Source organism: Pseudorca crassidens, chromosome 8 (genome assembly GCF_039906515.1).
Source record: "Pseudorca crassidens isolate mPseCra1 chromosome 8, mPseCra1.hap1, whole genome shotgun sequence".
Taxonomy (NCBI): Eukaryota; Metazoa; Chordata; class Mammalia; order Artiodactyla; family Delphinidae; genus Pseudorca; species Pseudorca crassidens.
The window spans coordinates 46,752,453-46,765,426 of record NC_090303.1 but is presented as its reverse complement, the minus strand read 5'-3'; the positions used below and the strand labels follow the sequence as shown (position 1 = coordinate 46,765,426).

The window sequence follows — 12,974 nt, the reverse complement described above, 5'->3', positions numbered from 1 at the left end:
TTTAAACAATTTCCTGAAAGTATGAAAACCTTGTTAGAATATTACCACTGATGTAAAGAAAAAAATGCCAGAGGGAATAAAAAGCCCAATGATACAAGGATCAATAAAGGTAGTTCTTCTAGGAAATAGGAGGGCACACCAGGGAGAAAATTGTTATTTGGGGAAATTGTTTAAAGGCTTTTAGATGGACAAGGTCAGAACCAATGACTACTGTGTGTGGGAAATGTTGAGTCTAAAAAGTGTTGAAATTGTTTGTATGATAAAAAGATACCTCCCTTTGGCAGAGAAGCTATTTCCCATTGGTTCTGTAATCTGATTTGTTGGTCACCAGGTTTGGTTTTCTTAAAATAAGCATTGTGTTGATTCTTCTGGCTGCTGAAAAACGGTTGATTGGTTGGTTGGTTGGTTGGTTGGTTGATTTGGGGAGGAGCAAAAGAAGAAATTGGGAGATGGCCTTAGAATGCCCTTCTTATGATGCCGGTAGGCCAGATCCTAGAATCTGGAGAGAAATAACCAGTGAGCAGCTTCTCAGGTAAGGTTTGATTGCTGGAGCTTTGAAGCAGCAATGTCAAGTATCTTTCTTTTCCATGTTGGAATTCCCCCCTTGATTGTCTGCCTAGATCTTCTGTAATGCTTTGCTAATAATCACAACTACTAGTTGTCTATCTTGTGTTAGTGTGGTCTTAAAGAATGAAGAAGGAGAGCTGTGTTCATGTTTATAGTGAAATGGGACAACCTGCAGTAGCAAAAATGAAACACCAAGTCAGGAAAACAACTGTTGGATGACAGGTGACAAGCAGAAATCCTATAGGGACTTCATTGCAATTTTTTGCAATTACACAGGAAGAAATACTGAGATGTTTTATTTAGAGATGAAAGGAGTAAACAACTTCAGAAAGCTTAAGAGATTGAGAAATATATGCCTTCATCTAAGGCAACCTAGCTCCAGATAATTCTAAATTTATTGCATTAGAGAATTCTGGAACTGCTCAATATCCACGTTTTTCCTCCTCTTCTTGAGAACACTCCTAAACAATATTTCCTGCCCTCCTTAATATTAGGTTGGGCCATGTGATTGAGCTCCAGCTAATGGAAAGTGAGTAGAAGCAATTTAAAGCACTTCCAGGCCTGACTTCCTGAACTTCTCATGTGATCCTCCATGTTCTTTCTCTTTACTCACTAAGTAGCTGAATTCAGAGCTTCCAGCATAGAAATTTGAGAATACCCTAGAGCATGACAGAGCCACCAAATAAAGGAGGCTAGGTGCCTAAATCGTCACAGGAAAAGGTGTCCATCATACACTCTTTGGACTATGAAAAAAATCAAAACATTTATTTTGTTAAGACACAGGAATTTGGGGGTTGTATGCTAGAGCAGCTAGGACCTAGTTTTACTTAACTTGAAAACATACTAAGTGACTATGCAAATCCAAAGAATCCCATTCTGTACAGTCATCCACCAAAACAAACAAACACATCCTCAGTACATTTAAAAGAATTCAACTCATACAAAGTATGTTTTCTGACCACAATGGAATTAAATTAGGATATCAACAACAGAAAGAAATCTGGAGAATCACCAAATATTTGAAAACTAAATAACACCCATCTAAGAAACCCATGGGTCAAAGAAGAAATCAAAAGGCAAATTCAAAAGTATTTTGGGGCTTCCCTGGTGGCGCAGTGGTTAAGAATCAGCCTGCCAATGCAGGGGATACAGGTTCGAGCCCTGGTCCGGGAAGATCCCACAGGCTGCAGAGCAACTAAACCCATGCGCCACAATTTTTGAGCCTGCAACCTAGAGCAGGTGAGCCACAACTATTGAGCCTGCAACCTAGAACCGGCGAGCCACAACTACTGAAGCCCACATGCCTAGAGCCCGTGCTCCACAACAAGAGAAGCCACCGCAATGAGAAGCCCACAACAAGAGAAGCCACCTCAGTGAGAAGCCCACAACAAAGACCCAATGCAGCCAAAAATAAATTAATTGAATAAATAATTTTTTTAAAGTATTTTGAACAGAATGAAAATGAAGACATAACATTTCAAAATTTGTGTATTAATATTAAAGCAATACTTAGGGAAATTTATGGTATATTATAGTTATTTCTTTAGTAGATCTATATCCCATCCTTTCGGTTCAGTTCCTTCCTCATTATTTTCTTTCTATGTGAGATGGAAACTATGATTTCATCTTCTTTGTCTTATTACTAATTACCATAATTTACCTACTAAATAAGCATGTATTAAGAGACTACTGTTGACCTATAATACTGACTCAGAGTAGCAGTTTGATAAATATCTACTGAATAAATAATGAGGAAATTTTGTCTCATTAGTATAGAGAGAGGGAAACAAAGGAAATGAAGAGACTTGGCGGCTCCATCGTCTAGATAGCTATACTAAATCAAAACATTTCGTATTCAGGTTCATCCCACTTACAATCTTTTTTTTTTTTTTCCACTTATAATCTTGATCCTCACTTTCCTCTCTTTTAAAAGAACAAGTCATAGAATTACAAATCTAATCTGGTCACATCTAATGCACAGATCTCTGGCATCTCCAACAAGATCGTGTCCAGCCTCCTCTGAATACCTCCAGTAACCTATTCAATATACCTGTAAATTTTCTGTATTCATGATAGTACAATGCTTTGGATTTACCTTTCTAAACTGATGTGTAATTCTGATGAAAATAGGAATGTGATCATTAGCACTGAGTCTGACTTGAAGTCCTTCCAGCTCAGGTGGTCTAATTTCTAAAACGAAGAGTAGTTTATAGAAAGGCAGAGTTATCTTCATTCAATTAGTTTAGACTTAGAAGAGCAACTATGTATTCCCCCAAACTTCCATTTTCTTCCTTTTATAAGTTATTAGCAAACAACATATTTGCGTATATCGCCTTGAACATGTTTGTGTTTCTATCTTCTACACACCCTTGATACACAGGCTTCATGAATGTACACAACTGAAAGCAGCCCTTCTCTTTAAATGCCCTATATTACCCTTTCAAAGGTAAAGCAATACCCAATGACCATGAAAAAATAATTCTGATCACATTCCCACTCCTTTATCGTTTTGATGAAGATCTGCCTTTTGAGTCGAACTACACATGATTCCTATTCATTTCCCTTGACCATTTTAGTGGACTCCTTTCAGACTTCTGCAGCTACACTGTGCCTTCCTCATGACCTTAGAATTGCATATATTTTCCAAGAGCTTATGTAAGAGGATGATCGTATTTGCAGTTTTCTTTCCATTGCCTTTTGATGATTCCTTCCATTTGGACAGCATTGTCTGTATTCCAGAATTTATCTTGCCAATGTCTCCAACTCTTACTGCTATACCTTGTTCTGGAGGTAAAACTTAGATCACAAAGTTTATCATGATTTAAGTATATTTTGGAATCAAATTTTCCAAGATATATTACTTGACTTTGACCATATAATCAACTCCTGCCCTTAAACTCTTTTGTCACTATTCAGTGTTTTGCATAATCTGGTGAAGTATGTTAATTTAATGTCTTCTGTATTCCATGTCTAGTTACCTAATATTTTAAATGACATTACATTTAGCATATAAATGCAGCTCTCTTCTTCAAAGGCAGCATGTGAATCTTACTAATTTTTATTAGAACACAGTAAACTCTGCCATTAGTATAGCACTCTAGAACTCTTAGGTAAAACCAACACCTTTTATTTAGAATGACAAGTTCATAATCACTGCCATCTGCAGGCAATCCAAAAACTCTGGTTTATACCAACCTGTTTGATCAAAGGCAATTTCAAATGAACAAAATAATTGTATTTCCAGAGAACAAAACACTCACAGAGAAACCAGACTTGGTTATTTCCTGCCCTCAACGTTTGTATTGGAACAAACAGCACCCAGAGCAAACAGAAGACTAAAATTGAGCAAAAGCAGTTGCACTGGCCACCCTGAGGTCACAGTCTTTACTGGTGAATATAGAATGGAAGGCAAGATGTGAATGGGGAATAGATGTGTCCCCTAACAGAATTCTTTTGGAGCAATCACTACTCTCGGTTAACAAATCCAGTTCACTTATTTCAGCTCCCTCTGCAACTCTTTCTGAGCAAACCAGTAGTATAACTTTCTTGATAAGCCAAAACGATAACCAGTCATATGCCAGATATCTCTCTGATACCCATATTCAACTGAAGTCTGTTATCTATTATTAGAGCAGGGAATTGATGTGTTCCAATTCATTAAGTTTGCATACATAAATACAGTGTGGAGAAAATGCTACCATATGTCAACTGAAAACATGTTTTGGTATAATGTTTTCAAGTATTTTTATTACGTATTTTAAATAGTATTTTTGTTTTTAAGATGGTTGGATGATAGTCTAACTCTGTGTTTCTCAATGGAAGCTACTGTTGGCACTCAGGAGGAAAATTTCCCCATCATTCTGTGCATTGCAGGATGTTTAGCATTCCTGGATGCCCTCTGCAAAGTGTCAGTAGAATTTTCCAGTCATATGACAATCAGAAATGCTCCCACATATTTCATAATTGTCCCTAGGGCAAAAATTCTGCCCTCTTTCCCAATAAAGAATATTTTGGTAAGGTTTCTCACTAGATTTGATGGATTTAATAAGTTATTTCCCTATTGTATGGTCAATGATTCTCTAGAGAAATTCTAAACCAAAGATAAAAAGGAAAGCTGAATCTAGAGGATAATTTGTACAGAACCATAAAAATACTCATCTCTGCTTCTACCTTTCCCTAAATGCCTAATAGAGGGTCTAAAGTTAGAAACTTTAAAATGTTAAATTATATATGACCAAAATAATAATAATGAATGACAAACCAGAAACATATTTGCAGGGGTTAATAAATTTAATGTATAAAGAATCCCTACATATCTATTGGGCATTAGAAAAAAACTAATGCCCAATAGAAAAGTGGACAGAGGAAATCAGCAAGAAATTCAAAAATAAGAAAAATGGTTAATAACATAAGAAAACGTATTCAAACTCATTAATAAACCAATTAGCATAAACCACATAAATTAAAACAAAAAGAAGTATTATTTTAAAGTATTATTTATTATTATAAAGTTGAAAACTTTATATAGATGAAAATACTCAGTATTGGTGGAGGATTCAAAGGCATGAGCAAATAGAGACCAAAATTGATGTAGCCCTTATGAAGGAAATTTAGCCATAGCTATGAAAGCTTTAAAATTTTGCAATTCATTTAATCCATCAATTCAAACTTTGGGGATTTACACTAGGAATACAACTGTGGTTGTGAGCAAAGATTTGGTACAATGTTGCTCCTTGAATCATTATAGTAACAAAGTAAATACAACTTACATTTTCAAGAAGAGGAATATTCGATTAAAAACTATTGAGTATATAGAAAATAAAATATTATGAATGAAAAATAATGCCTTTGAAAAATATTTAATGGTATGGAAAATAATCTTAAGATATTATTAAGGAAAAAAATCAGGATACAAAACAATATGTATAATATACCTTTTTTGGAAAATATATATAAGTGCATGTATGTATATATGTGTATGTATAAGCATATAGAGACATATATATATTTATATGGAAACATATATTTATACAGACAGTGAAAGACGGAGAGAGAGGTGCTATGTCTCCTTTGTTGAGAGGGGTTGTCTACCTTGTTTTCCTTTGCAGGGTCAAAACCTAGCATGGTGCCTGGAATATAGAGTATGTATTGAGTCTACCAAGTCAATCGCATATATAAATGAATGATTAATAAAGGACTATGGGACTATGAAAACACTCACTAAAATGTTTATTCGTTATTGGGGCTGAGATTAATAAGTTTTTTTGTTTTTCTCTTTGCCTACCTTTTTTTCCCTGGGTTTTTGTCAATGAATAAGTACTTCTTTTATGCTTAAAAAAAAAAGTGTAAAAAGTCACAGAGTAAGACTTAATTTAGTTAGGAAGAAATTTTTAGATTTTAAAGGAAAAGATTTCTACATGTACTGTAGCAACTTTGCCTCTATTTGTCATGATCAGCTGTTTCCTAGCCATAATTTGAACTAATTTAAGTGCATACTAACCTGCTATGTTAAAAAAAAAAAAAAAAAGGGTTTCCCCACCCTCTCCGCCCCGTCTGCACCATAGACTTTGGAATTAAGACAGTAAGTTTCTGAATCATCCCACCTTGCATGGGAAGCAGGGACAGTGTAAATGGGGAGACGAACCCCTGGGAACACTTAACAGAGCAAGATTCTAGTGCCACTTGTAATTCTGAAATGGTGAAAACATTATAGATGAGGATGTTAGGCTCTTTGATTTTTATGTTTGTTTTGGTTCTTGTTTGAAGAGGTATGTATTTTATGTCAGCTAACGTCAATTTTGTAGTTATAATTTGAGGAACAGTTTAGTTGCTTTTAAAAAGTAACATTTCTTTCTCAGTTACACTCAATTCCCTTGTCTAGAAAAGGCAATGACCTACTACGGCAAAGAAGCAAGAGTGCCACCTAGTGGCATTTTTCTAAACATGCACATGGTTCTCAGGAACTGGAAGGAGCTCAAGAAAGTCAGAGAGGCAATATGGTGGAGAATGGCTCCCTGACCTAACATTCCTTACCAGTTTCAGTGCACTGAATTGCAAAGGCGCCTTCCTATCTAGGATTTTAGATTTCAGAAATTTGGCGATTTTGGTCAGCATGGGAAAGATATCCTGAATTACTAATTATCACTACCTTGTGTTATGAAATATAAGGTTCTTTGGAGATCGAACATTGATCTCTCATAGCATCATTTAGAATACAGCCAAAATCGTCTGGTTTCAGGGAGCTGTTGTCCTCTCTGCATTCACTTATTCAATCGTTTAATGAACATTTAATGGGTACCTCTAATTTCCAGGAACTTGCAGGCACCAAGAAGATAGAAATGAATAAGTTACGTTCTCCAGCTGGGGAGAAGCTCATAATCTATCATGGGCTACTGCACTGCATGATCTGTTGTTAACTTAGCACCACCACCATCCCCTTTAAGGTCTCCTCTCAGAATTCCCTTCCCTGGGATGTGGAGCTGCCTATAAGAGGAAGTTGCTGGAGATTTGGAAGGCGGAAGAGGAAGAGAAGCTGTAATCTCCACTGGCAGCTGCAGCCGGACTCATGAGCAGATGAGAGATGCACAGCAGCTCCCTGGGGAGCTCTTGGGGACCACCCGTGTGGCTGCTGCGCCCTGAGGCTGTGAGAGTGCTTCTCCGAGATCCTTAAGAGTCGCAGCAGCTTCCTGGTGAGTTGTTACTTTGGGCCAGATCTTCTTCAGTGTCAGCCTCCTTCCTTCCCCTCTGCAGCGGCTTCCCATACTTCATTACTCCCTCAGCTCTTCCTACAGTCAAGTAAGCCCCTAATTCCTGTAGCAAACCCTGTATGCCCAGAAAACATGGAGTGGCTTCTGTTTTCCTGACCAAGCCCTGAGTGATTCAGACACGTTGTGGGATAATCCTACAACATTGCCATAACATAATGCTATAGGAATATATGAAGTTTTATGAGAACTACGTAGCAGAACATCCCAGCTTTAGAAGGATCGGGGAAGGCTTCCCAGAAAAATTGGCATCTGAGGTAAGTCTTAACTGTGAAAAGAAATTAGCCAGGTACAAAGGAAAACTTAGAGACTAAAGTATTTAGGGAAGAAAAGCCAGGTTTTAAAAAGACTAGCTAACCAAAATAGAACCATGTTTAAAGGAAAAGAAAAAAAGCCTCAAGGCTACAAGTTATCAAGTTTACAATTAGTGTGTTGATGGAGAATAAAATGGTACTTTTCTCACACAATTACCATTTCTGTAAAGATACTTACAGATTTGTAGATATCAATGTGGCAAAATGTAGTAGTGTTGTTGGGTACTTTATTCACCCCATCCCCTCCCTTAACCAGATTGGCTCACTGAATTCCCCAGCTGCTGTGAAAGCTCTCCACTACAGCTCACAAGGCAGCCTTCTCCAGAGAATTGCCCTCAGCTGGTGAGTATTCCCTAGCCTGGAAGTGCCTGAAAGGTTTTGCCTTCCTCCAAGGGCATCCCTGGGCAAGGGCTGACTGATACAGGCAGGCAAAAACCTGGCCCCATGCCTAAAGGTAGGATAATTTTGTAAAGCCTTTTACTATCCCCACGGGAACAAACTAAGAATGGACGTTAGCAGAACTTCATCTTTGCTTAGCTTTTCCCACTGTCCTATCCTCTGCTTTTCTCACGTCCTGATGTGTTCTGGAACTATACACAGTTTACAATTGCTTGAGCGGGAAAGGTGAAGCATGGGTGCGGCCAAATCGTGCCAGGACTTCTTGTATGCTGTGCAAAGGGAGTTTGAACTTTATCTACTAGGACCATGGCCTTCAGATTTTTGAACGTGCACACCATCTGTAAAAAAAAAATTAGAGCATGCTGTATGTATATATTTAATTATTAATGTACTAACATGTTGTACATTTTTAAAATGGTGTACAAAAACAGAAATTTTAAAGGGAAAATTTTAAATAGAAATTCTATTTTTTTTGTACCAAATAGACCACCTTGCATCCTGCTTTAGGTGACATGTGCCACTTTGGGGGCCATGGAGGCAGGGAGGAAGGTTGGTCAGCTCTGCATTTCAGACCCATGATCCCATTAGTCTTCTCATCTCTAGGCCGATGATGTGTAGCTGTCGCTCTTGGCTAGAATAGGTCTCCAATGCCTGCTCTTGAGAAAGGAGGGAGCAGAGATTGCAGGACTACCCTATTCCCTCTTCTGATGGGCGTCTTGCCTAAGATGATGCCCACCTCCCCTGACCCCTGCCAACACACACAGTCAAGCAGCTCTTTACCAGCATTTCCAGTGATAAAACCTAAACAGTACAGACGTAGGAGATGGGGATGGAAAAATCAACCTTCCCACCCCCCACCAAAAACACACATGCAGGGGCTTCCCTGGTGGCGCAGTGGTTGAGAGTCCGCCTGCCGATGCAGGGGACACGGGTTCGTGCACCCGTCTGGCAGGATCCCACATGCCACGGAGCGGCTGGGCCCGTGAGCCATGGCCGCTGAGCCTGCACGTCCGGAGCCTGTGCTCCGCAACGGGAGAGGCCACAACAGTGAGAGGCCCGTGTACCGCAAAAAAAAAAAAAAAAAAAAAAAATAGTGGGTACTTCTCAGGGTTGTTATAGAGACCTAGCATGGGTTTTAGATCAGGGTTAGACTCACAGTGATTCACCAGTACAGGTTAGCTCGTGTTATGGGTAAAAAGTCTTTTAGCTGGATTAGAATACACTGAGATGAGGCAGGGCTCGCTAGAGTGGGTGATCATATAACTGACAGTTTGTGTAGATTTTATTGCTCAAAAGGCAAATAAAATCAGATTGGGGTTGTCCACATTCCTTCTTACCTTTGAATATGAGAGATCTTAACCTTTTAAGAACACACTCTGTACAGGTACATTTAGGAATACGGATCACAGAGGAGGAAGATAGAAGGTTCAGGAAAAAATACATCTATAGCTCATACTGGCCTGAACAAGAACCATATGCTGTTAGCAAGTTAAAACTGTTCGTTTATTACCTATCGCAAACTGTGGAGCTTCTGTGCTTGGATTTATTCTGTGAAATGAATGTGTCATTTCTCCAATTTGGCATAAAAGTTTGTCTGCATTACCACGTTTGAGAAAAATCATAAAATGTCTGAAGAGAAAATCATGTGTCTTGGCTGTCACCTTGTGGTCTTATGTATTATATTAGCCCTCAGAAATCAAATATTTTATACTGCAACAACCAATTTCTAAAATACACTAATAATTTGAGTATGACTTTTTCCCTAGCATTACTGAAAATCCTCCAAGTTGCAAAGAGGACTATAAATTAATTTTTGGCATCCGTTTACTGGCTAGCTAGGGCCTGAGATCAGGTAAGAATTCACATAAGATCTAGATCACATAAAATCTAAATTGAACTAAGTAATGTGTGCTTCTTTGTGTTCAGAACAAATTTTTTGAAAAATTTTTTTAAAAGAAATTCTCTTATGCTTAAATTAGTAGGTATGTTAAATAACTTCTGGACTATCCATTAAATGGAGTATATAATCCCATTTAAAATAGAGAATTAGAGAAAAATCTCAGAATTATATTTTTTCCATGCACATAATTATTTTCTCTACCCTAATCCTTTGAAAGGTAACACAGAGTAGGGGTTAAGTTCAAAGCCCCTAAAATTCTTGAACCTGGGATCAAATACCCCACTCTGGTTACTTATTAGCTATGTGAACTGGGGCATGTAGCCTGACACCTCTCCCCCACACTCCGCATCTATAGAATGCGGATGAGCTCAATGGTATACACCTCACAGGATTATAGCTCTGAGAGCAGTCTTAAGCATTCAGGAAGGGTGACCTTTGGTTCTGGGTAACCAAAATTAGGACGGCATGAGTTAACTTAACTTTATTGCTAGAAATCAGCCTTCCCCCGTGAAAGCGTTCCCCACTTCCACCAGCTCTCTCACTCCTGCCTCCTCCTGGCCACACAGTGATGTTGTACCTGTTGCTGATCCTTGAGGGGCAGTTTTCTGCTGGAACCTCTGGGGGAGGGCCCTCAAAATGACTGGTGAGCAGGGTGTCAGAATTGCTACCCACCAGGGTTTGCTGTATGCCTCCCATCCTTTCCTTTTCAAAGAGGAGTATGTGTTTTGTTGTTGTTATTTTATTCCTCTTCTATTGTATATTGAAAGGTAGGGAGCAGGTAAATTTTCTTATAAGTTTATGAAGAGGAGCCACCTTGTACATCAGCCCATCACCCAGAAATCCTCAACTCTGGGCATATGGCCATGACAAGATGGAATTCTTGGGTTGTCACTCTTGAAAATCACTCTTGATGATTGTATTTTGTGTGTATGAAAGATAGTGAACTATTTGGTGACTGAAGGGTGGATTTGGGGAGTCATTAGTACTGTTCTCCAAATACATATATTTCATTTCCCTTTCTGGTACATGCAACCTTGAAGTTAGGAGTGGTCAGGTGACTTGCTTTGGCCCATAAAATGTGAGGAAAAGTGATGTATCTCTGCAGGTGGAAGCTCTAAGTCACGGTACATGAGTCACCACTGTCTTTATCCCCTGCCTTGCTGGTCTTGGAAGTATGTGTCAAGATTGTGTCTCCATCAGCTGAGTCCCGGAGTGATTATAACCCCCTCAACAATGAGCAGAGCCCCCCCAGAGACCCAGATGAACATACAGTTTGAGCAAGAAATAACTTTTGTTGTGGTAATGCACTGAAAATTTGGGATTGTTTTCTCATCATCTAACCTAGCCCTTTACAGAAAATGATTAGCGTCACTGGCTCGCCTGGGAGGTAACCCATCTCTCCCTGCTTCTGCTCCCAACTCAACTCTAGAGAAGCCCCTTTCCCCCAGTTCCTAATTCACAGCTGAGACCCGGGCTGTACTTTCATGCTGGTATTGGGAAGGTAGTCTGGAAAGAACACCACAAAGACTCTAGAGCCAATCTGTCTGGCTAACTTGGGGCTCCACCACTTAGTAATTAGCTGAATGATTTGGGCAAGTGACTTAACCTGTGTAAAATAGACATAATAGTGCTTACCTGTGCCAGCTACTATGACTGTGTGAGAAACCATCTCAAAATGTAATGGTGTCCAACAACCATTTATTAGGCTCATGGATTGATGAGTCAGGAATTTGGATGGAGCATAGCAGGGATGGCTTATCTCTGCTCCCCATGAAGGGGGCCTCAGCTGGAAGGCTCAGACTAGGAGCTGGAATCATCTGGGGGTTCACTCACCCCACCCCTGGTGATTGACATTGACCGAGACCATGGCTGGGGCTGTCAGCCCTCTTACACATGGCCTCTCCGTGTGGCCCGGGCTTCCTTACGACACACATCGAGAGAGAGAAAGCAGAGGCCGATTCACCTTTTGTGACCTATCCTCAGAGGTCACTTTCTAGTAGATTCTACCAGTCAAGGCAATCATAAAATTCTTCCCAGGCTCAAGAAGAGGGGAAGCACACTGCTTCTTCAAGGGCGCAGCAAGTCTCTGGCAGTCTGTGAGACCAGAAATACTGCTGTGGCCACTTTTAGAAAATAAAATCTGCCACGCTTCCTCAGAATGAGGGTTAACTCACTAAATGAGCTAACGCAATAAAGTACTACAACAGTTGGTAGGTACGTGCTTGATGTTGTGATTTATCCACTGCACAGGCTTAGAGCCATATGGAACTGCCTCCCTGTGGCCGGCTTTCCCCCCCCATGGGGACCCACTCCAAGACTCAAGACCAAACTAAGGCAACCCCAAGGCAGGAGGAATCGAGGAGAAGGCTCTGAGGCTTCAACAAGGTGTTCACACAGTGGTCTGACACCAGCAGGCCCAAGGTTAGTTCCTTTTTCTATTTTCCTTGTAAAGGATTTAAGAAGCTTTGAGGCCTTATTTAACTAAGATCATATTCTTGCATAGGTACAGCTGTGCTTTTACAGCTAAAGATCTGCAAGAAAATGTTAAAACTATTGAAAACAGCAGTAGGATTGAGGTGTTTCTAATATTTCACTTTTTTAATGGAAATACATCTTGCTATCAAAACTATAAAGTAAGTTTTCTACAGTATTAAGGTGAAAAAAATCTTTTAAATTGAAGCATGGTTGATTTACAATATTAGTGTCAGGTGTACAGCAAAGTGATTCAATTATATATATATATATATATATGTACATTCTCATATACGTATGTTTCAGATTCTTTTCCATTATAGGTTATTACAAGATATTGAATATAGTTCCCTGTGCTATACAGTAAATCATTGTTATTTATTTTCTATATAGTGGTGTATATATGTCAATACCTAATTTATCCCTTCCCCTCCCCCTTTTTCCTTTGGTAACCCTAAGTCTGTTTTCTATGTCTGTGAGTCTTTCTGTTTTGTAAATAAGTTCATTTGTATTATTTTAAAGATTCCACATATAAGTGATATCACACAGTGTTTATCT

At 39.1% G+C, this 12,974-nt stretch overlaps 1 long non-coding RNA gene across 1 annotated transcript in view; it reads left to right on the top strand.

The window, feature by feature from the left end:
- Nucleotides 1-7,106: 7,106 nt before the first annotated feature.
- The window catches only part of LOC137229030 (uncharacterized), a 16,736-nt gene continuing 10,868 nt past the window's right edge, over nt 7,107-12,974 (top strand). The window contains exons 1-3 of the long non-coding RNA XR_010945506.1: nt 7,107-7,256; nt 7,902-7,987; nt 12,195-12,365. This is a non-coding gene — a long non-coding RNA (uncharacterized lncRNA). The remainder of the gene's footprint in view (nt 7,257-7,901; nt 7,988-12,194; nt 12,366-12,974) is intronic.